This window comes from Scylla paramamosain, chromosome 1 (assembly GCF_035594125.1).
Source record: "Scylla paramamosain isolate STU-SP2022 chromosome 1, ASM3559412v1, whole genome shotgun sequence".
Lineage (NCBI taxonomy): Eukaryota > Metazoa > Arthropoda > Malacostraca > Decapoda > Portunidae > Scylla > Scylla paramamosain.
This window is the reverse complement of record NC_087151.1, coordinates 30,946,021-30,956,020: the sequence shown is the minus strand read 5'-3', so window position 1 is coordinate 30,956,020 and position 10,000 is coordinate 30,946,021. Positions and strand designations below refer to the sequence as shown.

Below are 10,000 nucleotides of genomic sequence, written 5' to 3'. Positions count from 1 at the left end.
CTCTCTCTCTCTCTCTCTCTCTCTCTCTCTCTCTCTCTCTCTCTTACTCATAGCCGGCCCCTCGAAATCTAATTATTATTAATCGCTAAATACGGATAATACAATTAGCGCAGGAAAACTTGGGGCAGAAATAAAGCAACTTTTGAGCGGGATTTCAACAGATCCAAGAAAATCTCCAGCGACCAAGATCACAAAGCAGGAATCAGACTTGCCTTCCCTGCTTGCTATTTTTTTTTTCGCCCCCGTCTCTCCTGAACAGACGATATGAACCTTGGGTAAGTGCGTGTCTGTCTGCGTGTGTGTGTGTGTGTGTGTGTGTGTGTGTGTGTGTGTGTGTGTGTGTGTATGTGTGTGTGTGTGTGTGTGTGTGTGTGTAATTAGTGGTGACTTTCCTTTCTTTGAGTCTCTTTTCTCTCTCTCTCTCTCTCTCTCTCTCTCTCTCTCTCTCTCTCTCTCTCTCTCTCTCTCTCTCTCTCTCTCTCTCTCTCTCTCTCTCTCTCTCTCTCTCTCTCATTATCATTATTTCTTTTTTTGTCCATTTTATTTTTTTCATTGTTATTATTATTATTATTATTATTATTATTATTATTATTATTATTATTATTATTATCATTATTATTATTATTATCATTATTATTATTATTATTATTAATATTATTATTATTATTATTATTATTATTATGTTTATCCTCCTGTGCTTCTTGTTGTTGTTTCTCTTCTTCTCCCTCTTCTTCTTCTTCTTCTTCTTCTTCTCTTCTTCCTTCTTCTTCTTCTTCTTCTTCTTCTTCTTCTTCTTCATTTTTTTTCTTTTTTTTAATTACAATTCAGTTAACCAAACAAAAAAAAGTGTCTTAATTTTCCTCGGTCCTTTCTTTCTCATAAATTTATTAGTGCCGTGTAATTTATTCTCGAGTTCCTTTTTTTTTTTTTCTCGTCATATTCTTGTCATTTCATTATTTCATTATACTTAATCTCACAAATTATGTTGCATTCGTATCGTATCATGTGTAATAAATATACTGCATTTACTATTTAGCTTTATATTAGATTGTTTATATTCTTATTTATTTTTATTTTTTTATTTTTTTCAAAATTACATTACGTATTGTTTTGTTTTATTTCTTGTTGCTTCTTTAATATTGGCTGTGTTTTTGTTGCTTCTTTCTTTCTTTCTTTATTTGTCTATTTTTTTACTTGTTTGTTTATTTTATTTATTTGTTTACTTTGATTATTTGTTTCTGTATTTATATATTTACTGCTATGTATTTACTAATTACTTTTCTTTCCCTTGTTTTACAAAGTATCTTCCTTTTCATTAACTTTTCCGTTTCTCATTTCCATTTTTCTCTCCTCTATTAAGTCCTGCACCTGTTATTACTCTCACCTATCTCTGCATACACATAAACATTCCTCTGTTCTACAAAGTACGTCCCTTTCGATTTTCTGTTTCGTTCTTCACCTCTTTTTTTTTTCTCTCTCTCTCTTCTTTAGAAATTCCTGCACCCATTACTACAATTGCGTATCTTTACATAACCATTCTTCCTTGTCATTGTCTTGGCGCCGTCTTGACCTCCAATATCCTGCGCCTTGCCTCATTTCATTGCCTCACCACCTCACTCACTCACACGACCACTCCCGGATACACCTCGCTTCCCCTCCCGGATACCACTTCACGGCGCCCAAGTCCCGGCACTCGAGATAAGACCAAATGACTGACTTGCTCTGATAATTATGTGACTAAAACGCGGAAAAAATGTCAGAATCAGTGATGGTCTTGTTTGTACGCCTCTCACTGAGTTGATTTTGTTGCTATCACTTTTTTTTTATTTACTAAGATAAGTGACTGGATTAGATTTTTTATAATATGAGTACGAAAAAATGTGAAAAAATTGGTAATGTTTGGTAATTTTATAGCTATAACTGTGTGAAATAAGTCACACGTTTAGATTTTTTCATAACTTAAGAACGAAAAAATATTAAAAAAAATTATCGCTTAATTGCACTTCTTAATGACCGAATGACCTGCTACGGTGGTTTATTCACTAACTACCAAGTGTCGGTGTCCCAATTTGAGGGCGGCACGTGCTGGGCCTGGCTGGACACGTGCAGGTTGATGGGCAAAGCGACTTGGTAATGGGTAGGCTCTTCAAATGAATAGGTTGTCCTGTGTCGAGTCGTATTGGATTGAATTGGTCGTTCTGTAATGGATATGTCTTCTGTAGTAGAGAGTCGTCTTAGATAACTCGTTCCGTAATGGATGTGTCGTTCTTAGCTGAATGAGTCGTTCTGCGATGAATGAATCGTTTTGTGCTTGATAATTGCATGGTTTAATATTGAATAAGTAATTTTGTATTAGTCCTAACCTCACTTTTTCAATTACTTAATGACAAAAAAAAAAAAAAACGCTATACAAAATACACGAAAATACAAAGCACCTGCAAAGAGACGACGAGGGAGGGAGTGAAATGAACCACCGAACCACCGTGAACGAAGTGACGCTATGAAGTGACTCACCTAACAGAAGCAGGGAAGGAGTCGTGGGTGCGAATGAAGCGTATCAGTTTGTTAACGGAGAGTAGAGACAGGATAAAGGAAACATTTACACTCGCTACCATTGTGTGTGTGTGTGTGTGTGTGTGTGTGTTGACTAGTTGATTGGTAAATTGAGTGATTGATTAATGCCGTTAGCCGCCGAACAGTGTGAAGTCCAGTTGATCAGTCAGTTCGCCAGTCTCTCAATCGCACAGTTTACGTGATAGCATTCTTTGCGGCGCCCTGGTGGACATCAAAGTGAATACCAAGAACTGTGAAAGATTAGAGAAGACCTGACGCGTCTCCTTATCGCGCCAAGTGGAGCAAAGAAGCCGCGGGTGACAGAACAGTAATAGATGGTGTGAATTGACGTAGCATTGGTAGTTGTAGTTAATTGAAGTTTAAAGATTTGTTTGCGTTAGGAAAAGAGGAAAGGTGGCTGATGTTAGAGTACTGTGTGTGTGTGTGTGTGTGTGTGTGCCCCCTCAAGAAGGCTCGTAAAGTCGTGTCTGTGGCGACGGACAATAACCATCCCGTCTCATTACCTTCATTTTTTCCCTCGGAGATGCGTGCGTTGCGGCGCCTCAGTGACGGCTCCCAGTGACTCCCCCTGCCTCCACCCACCCTCCCACACACACACACACACACACACACACACGAGGTATATAAACATGTAGATGAGCCTCAGATGTCCCTGCTTCAGATATTCCTCAGTTCCTTCCCTGCGCTGAGGATTGGTCACCGTGGGACGTCTTCTTCTCTCCCTCTTTCCCTCCTTCTCCCTCCTTCCCTTAACCTTCTTTATTTATGAAGTTGGACCATCACTCAGCGGGGCGGGGCGGGGCGGGGCGCGGCGGCAACCTGTGGGTCGTCGTGGCGGGGCGGCGAGGCGGTGCTGGAGAGGGATGGAGGGCGCGCGAGGAGGCGGTGGAGTGTGGTGGAGCGTGTGTTGCTGCTGGCTTGCTGCTCACTGCTCACCTTCATGCATCCCGCGTTGCCTCACCTCGCCTCTCTCTCTCCTTCCTTCCTTCCTTCCTTCCTTCCTTGCCTGCCCCACTGCTTCTGTTTTACTCCCTGTTTGCCTCAATATCCATCCACCTGTTTGTTTACCTTCTGTCTGCCTGCCTGCGTTTGTTTACTGTCTTCCTGTCTCACTGTCTATTTGTCTACTTACTGTCTCATTGCCTGTTTGCCTCATCGTCTGTCTAATCTTACTGTCTACACCTTCCCTTCTTTACTTATTACTTTTTTTCTCAGCTTCTCTTTATAATCACCCTCCTTTACATCTGTCTCTGTACTTCCTTTGTTCCTTTCTCCCTCGGTTTCTCTGGTTTGTTGTATTTTCTCTCGCGTAACTCTACCACTTACATGTCTTATTTTCATTGTTATAGTGTATCCCTTCTTCCTCCCGTTCATCACCTTCCTTCTTCATTCATACACCCTCGTCTCTATCTATCTTCTCTCTCCTCACTCACCTTTTTTCTTCCATGCATCTACGCCCTCCACACATCTCCCTCCTTATCCATTCGCTCGCCCTTCTTTCCTCCATCATATCTCGCTGTTTACTCCCTCGCTACATTCTCCCTCACTCCTCCCTACGTCGCACATCTCCGCTCCCTTCCCTTTTCACTCCTCGCACTCAGTCATCAGCCATCGACCACAGTACACCTACTCGTGGGTCAGTGCTCGGCTCCCTTATGTACATTCCAAGTCGCAAGTTTAGGCTGTTGGTGTGTCTGGCTGAAGGACGATCTAGCGTGGCACTGCTAGGTACTCAAGGCATCTGTTATGGGCCGAGCCTCCTCCTCCGGGTCAGTGTTTATGATCGGGAAGCACGTTAATCAATAGACTGGAGATGATGTGATAGGAGGAAGGGGAGGAGTGTCAAGATACCTCAGGAACTACGTAAGTTAGTCTGTACGAATGGAACTTTTTTTTTTTCTGGGCAAAATTTCATGGAATGTCAATTAAACAGATTTTTTTTTTTTTTTTTTGTTAAGCTCTTGGTCAGCCTCCTTTATTTGTTAAAAAAAAAAAAAGGAAAGTAAATTTTGTTCTGTTGGTGAAGCAAAAAGGAAAAGAAAACATTACATTTGTTCGAGAAATGCGAGGGAGGCTTGGTGCAGGCTAAGTGAAAAGTTATACATTTCACGATGTAACGCAGGAAAGCACGAAAAATGCAAAACATTCGGAAAATTTCTACGAAAAATGTAGTAAAAACCCTTTATGAAAATATTCCAAGTGACTCAGTACTCGGGAATTCACAAAACAAGGCGGCAGAGAACAGCAACATTTTCCTCATTTCACGCCACCGTCAAACTCCGACTTTAATTTCCATTTTGACAACACTTGGAGCATAAGAACATTTGGAAGGCTGAGAGATAACCACGAGGATAATACTGCTGATAGTACTGCTAATCATCGCTTATTTCCTGCAGACAGATGGACAAAGGGATTTTATTTTTCATTTTGACATCACTTGGAGGATAAAAACATTTGAGAGGCTGAAAGATGATCATGAAATTAATGCTACTTATGATACTTCTAATATTACTATTATCAATCATCTCCTGCAGGCAGATGGACATTCCTGTGACGTTTTAAGGCGTCCACCTCCACGAAGAGAGCACAGCCCGCCCCCTCAGACGCTCAGCATTCATTTAAATTCATTGGGAAAAGAGTTGAGGAAGAAAGTAGCGGACGCAGAGTGTGGAGACATGAAACAGGTAAAAAATTGATGTTTCTAATATTGATCAGAAAACTCTTACCGGAATTCGGTGTTAAAAATACTAAACGGTCCTGTTAAGAGATAAGAGATAAGGGACCATATTCAGAAACGTTTCAGTGTTTCATCTTACTAGTTTTCACAGGCCATGATGGAAGTTAGGGAATTTTCAAGGATACTCCCATGATTGTAATGATAGTTTAACAAAGATTCCTCACCATCAGTAGGGAAAGCATCATGACATGTAACTAATCTTCTTTATGGCCTTTGAAATAGTCATATTGAGAGTCCAAAGAGTTTACGAATACAGGCAACTAGAGATAAGCGTCTTGCATGAACACGTACTTGCTGGCGCGGTGCTGAGGCGGACGAGTACAGTAATGCAGCCAAATGTCAAATAAGCATCATGCACTTTTTAGCGAAAGGGAAAACAACACGTAGAGAATTTAGTAAGCCGATTCATCCACGGGTCTGCTTTGCTTTTTCGTCCAATTTTTATCGTATTTTTTTTTCTCTTGAGTAGTTGGTGTTTAATGCATTAACTCGTAGGTACAATGATGTAGTAAGTTAGACGACAAGGAAGATGCAACCCAGTGAAGACAGAGATGAGAGAGATGAAAGGTGACGCAGCTGAAGCACCCACACATCTCTCTCTCTCTCTCTCTCTCTCTCTCTCTCTCTCTCTCTCTCTCTCTCTCTCTCTCTCTCTCTCTCTCTCTCTCTCTCTCTCTCTCTCTCTCTGGATAGCATCTTTTTTATTCGATTTTTCCCATATTTTCCTTTAAATGTTGGTGAAATGTACGAGTATATGTATTTCAAGTATGGTTCCTTCTCCTCCTCCTCCTCCTCCTCCTCCTTCTCCTTTACCATCCCTTGTTCCACTGCCTTTGTCTTCCCTCCCTCCCTCCCTCTTCAAAATGAAGAAAAAGGACGACTAGAATGATATGGAAGGAACTTTTGGTGTTTATGTCATTTGTAAGCACTCACTGCACCACCACCACCACCACCACCACCACCTCCACTACCACTACCACCACCACTACCACCTCCACTACCACCACCACCACCACTACCACCTCCACCACCACCACCTCCACTACACCACCACCAAACGTTTCCTCCTTCACCACTACCACTGCCAGTATCACTAACGCCACCTGCACTACACCGTCCCTACTAATACCCTCTTTACTATTACCAACACCACTACCATCTTCATTATTCCACATTATGCCACATTCCTTATTACATCTATACTACTACTACTACTACTACTACTACTACGATTACTACTATTACGACTACTACCTCTCCAACAACACCACTTCATCAATTACCACTTGTACTACTATTATTACTACTACAGCCATTATCACCTGCAATACAGTAAGAACAGCGGCAGTAACAAAAACAACATGGTACCCTCGCTCCCTTCGCCTTAAAACACACAAGCTCCCAAATACCATGAATCTGTGGCCGCCTCAATCTGGCCTCTGCTCGGGCACAACTTTTAATCCCCTGGACCACAAGGGCGCAGTGTTATAATTATGTACCGAGGCTCTCCCCTACCCCCTTCCTTCCCCTCGCCTCTCTCTCTCTCTCTCTCTCTCTCTCTCTCTCTCTCTCTCTCTCTCTCTCTCTCTCTCTCTCTCTCTCTCTCTCTCTCTCTTCGTCCGTTCTTCCCTCCTTCCTGCACCCACTGGAGTCTCATATATAATCAGGTTGTTTCAGAGTGTGTGTTGCCTCGTTCGTGACGGAAATGTGTGTGTGTGTGTGTGTGTGTGTGTGTGTGTGTGTGTGTCGCAAGGCGTACTGTAAGCAAGGTGAGGTCGGTGTGTGATGGCGGCAAAATACTACGTACTTGAAGCATTAGGATTCATACATTCATACATACATACATACATACATACATACTCGTACATACATAAACTCGCCTCGCCGCTCATCCAATTCGCCAAGTTGTAAAATTTGTCGATGTATGGATCTCTTCAATTCCCTGTCGCTCCCCTCGCCCCTTACACACCCCCTCCCTCCTCCCCCATCATCTTCCCCCCACTCACAACCCCTCAATAGCCCCCACTCACCCCTCAGCCGCTCCCTTCTCTCCCCCTCAGCCGCCCTCTGCCGCCCCCTCCCTCCCTGCTGCAGGTGAGTGGCTCCCGCGGTGTCGCTGGTCCGCCGTGGCCCCCCTCGCGTCATGCTTGGCACCTCCGCCGCCGCGAGTGCCGCCGCTGGCCCTCATGGCGAGGCAGCCATTCATCCAACTCCGGAGACCATAATTAGGTCGGTGGTCAGGGCGGCGGGCAGGTCCACATCCACAGCCTCCTGGTAGGGCCATAAATTATAGATTCTCGGCGTAACAGGGCGGGCGGGCGGCGGGCGTGGTGGCCGGGAATCAATAAAGAGTGGCCGCGCGCCGAGCACTCATTGGCTGCCCCACCGACCAATCAGCGTCTGGCTGGCCCCTGCCCGCCCATCAGTCACACTGGCCACGTGGACCCCTCCGCTAAAAATTAAACTTTTATTTCCTTTATACATTTCCGCCTGTGGAGTGGCGGCGGTGCCTCCCCAGCGTGGCTCGTACTGACTGTGGCTCCGGCGGTTCCTGGCGGCGGCAAACTCTGCGGCGCGTGTCCCTGCCGAGGCCGAGGAGGGAATTAGCGGCGGCGCGAACCTTTCCTTGCCGCCAAAGTGGCGCGGCGGCGGGCGGGGGTGGAGGCTCCCCGGCCGCCAGGTGGAGCCATCGGATTTTTGATTAGTTGGTGGAGGTGACTTGAGGCCACTCCATGGTAGCGGTAACGAGGTTTGGCTGGGTGGGAATGGGCCCAAACTGAGTTAGAAGGCTGTTATGGCCGCTCAACCCCATCTGTAAGCATTTTGCCTGACTCATCATAGGCGTCTTATTAGATCTATCACGAAAATACTGGCAGCAATCAGGGCCGGGCCGCGGGGGGTGGTGGGGGGCGGGGAGCATGGGAGAGTAAGAGGAGGGGGACGCTGAATACCTGGAGGAAACCCAGCCGGAGGGAAAGTGTGCCAGAAATTAAAATGAGGGAAAGAAGAGGAAGAGGAGAAGGAGGAGGAGGAAGAGGAGGAGGAGGAAGCTCAACAGCTCTTGGGAAAAATACTATGACGGGGAACGAGCGGCAAGATCTTTGTTTAGTGTCTTGAGAAGGTGGCTGTCCCGGGGAGAAGCTGCCTGGGGAGGAGGGGGCAGAGGGGGGCGGTCGTCCCTTGCGATGGTTGGGCCCACAGGCAGAGAGAGAGAGAGAGAGAGAGAGAGAGAGAGAGAGAGAGAGAGAGAGAGAGAGAGAGAGAGAGAGAGAAGGGGATCCAGAGGGGTAGAAAGACATATTTTAATAACTACCTTACAATCAATATTCCACACTCGTACAAACCACAGTGGCGTGAAAGACACAACGGAAATCAGGCAACAGAATTAAGCACACTGAACATTTGGTGCTGACAGAAACAGAGGCAGCAACGTAGGACAGAGGTGGCAGGTAGGGAGGCGGATGGACTGCAGGCAGGTGGGCAGGCAGGCGAGCAGGATGGAGACAAGGGAGAGAGGAGGCAGGATAAAGAGTGTCCCCTGAAAAAGGATGCTTACTGAACCTGTCTTTCTTTCTTTCTTCCCTCAACGTTCCGGTCGACAAAGAAAGTTTCCATTCCAGAACTTTTTTTGGGGTCCAATTATGTAAAGGGAGGCTGGCTGACCACGGGCTGCAGAGAGAGAGAGAGAGAGAGAGAGAGAGAGAGAGAGAGAGAGAGAGAGAGAGAGAGAGAGAGAGAGAGAGAGAGAGAGAGAGAGAGAGTTATCACTGCCCAAAGAGAAACGAAACGAAAGAGGAACAGAATCCAGAATCAATTTTCAAAACTTCCCAGCCTTTTCACAGCCAGCCACTGGAACCAGAACACCCCACCACCGTCCCCCCATCCCTAGGAACACCACCACCACCACCACCACCACCACACCACCACACCACACCACCACACCGCCAAGTAATTACATGCGCTGGAAAAAAAAAAAGGGAGAAAAAAGCTGAAAAAATTAAAAAGTGAGAAAGAATACCACACACAGTAAGCGAGCCACCCCCCTCTCTCTCTCTCTCTCTCTCTCTCTCTCTCTCTCTCTCTCTCTCTCTCTCTCTCTCTCTCTCTCTCTCTCTCGCACATACTACATACCTCTCCACTTAAGCTCCCTTTCCCCTCTCCTCCTTCCCCTCCCTCACCCTTCCCCTTATCCCATTCCTGTGCTGTGCTGGGACGAGTTATTGGTGGCAGGGACGTGGTGTGTGAGGTGCTGACGTGGCCGCTGCAGGAGGAGGAGGAGGAGGAGGAGGAGGAGGAGGAGGAGGAGGAGGAGGAGGAGAGGAAGGAAGGAAGGAAGGAAGGAAGGAGGAAGGAGGAAGGAGGAAGGAAAAGAAACATGAACGCTTTTATTTAAGAGTTAGTTAATGATTTGATAGTTTTGACAGTAAGGGGATTGTGAAATGAGAAGAGCTGGGTTCGTTTTGATCGTGAAGACTTCCTGATACGACTCGTAGTAATGTCCAAGGTTGTCACAATTATATATCACCATTGAAGTGTCTACTGTTATTGTTACCATTACCATTGCCATTGCATTGTATAATTTAATTCGCTCATGAAAAGGAGAATAACAAAGAAGGAAGGAAGGAAGGAAGGAAGGAAAGAAGGACAACATGACAATAAGCACAACAGAGAGAGAGAGAGAGAGAGAGA

The 10,000-nt window shown here is 45.4% G+C and overlaps 1 protein-coding gene and 1 long non-coding RNA gene across 2 annotated transcripts in view; one reads left to right on the top strand and one right to left on the bottom strand.

The window, feature by feature from the left end:
- Positions 1-5,253, top strand: part of LOC135103576 (uncharacterized) — a 48,010-nt gene extending 42,757 nt beyond the window's left edge. The window contains exon 3 of the long non-coding RNA XR_010270118.1: positions 5,109-5,253. This is a non-coding gene — a long non-coding RNA (uncharacterized LOC135103576). The remainder of the gene's footprint in view (positions 1-5,108) is intronic.
- The window catches only part of LOC135103531 (paired mesoderm homeobox protein 2B-like), a 110,148-nt gene that overhangs the window by 24,462 nt on the left and 75,686 nt on the right, over positions 1-10,000 (bottom strand). The window lies entirely within an intron of this gene.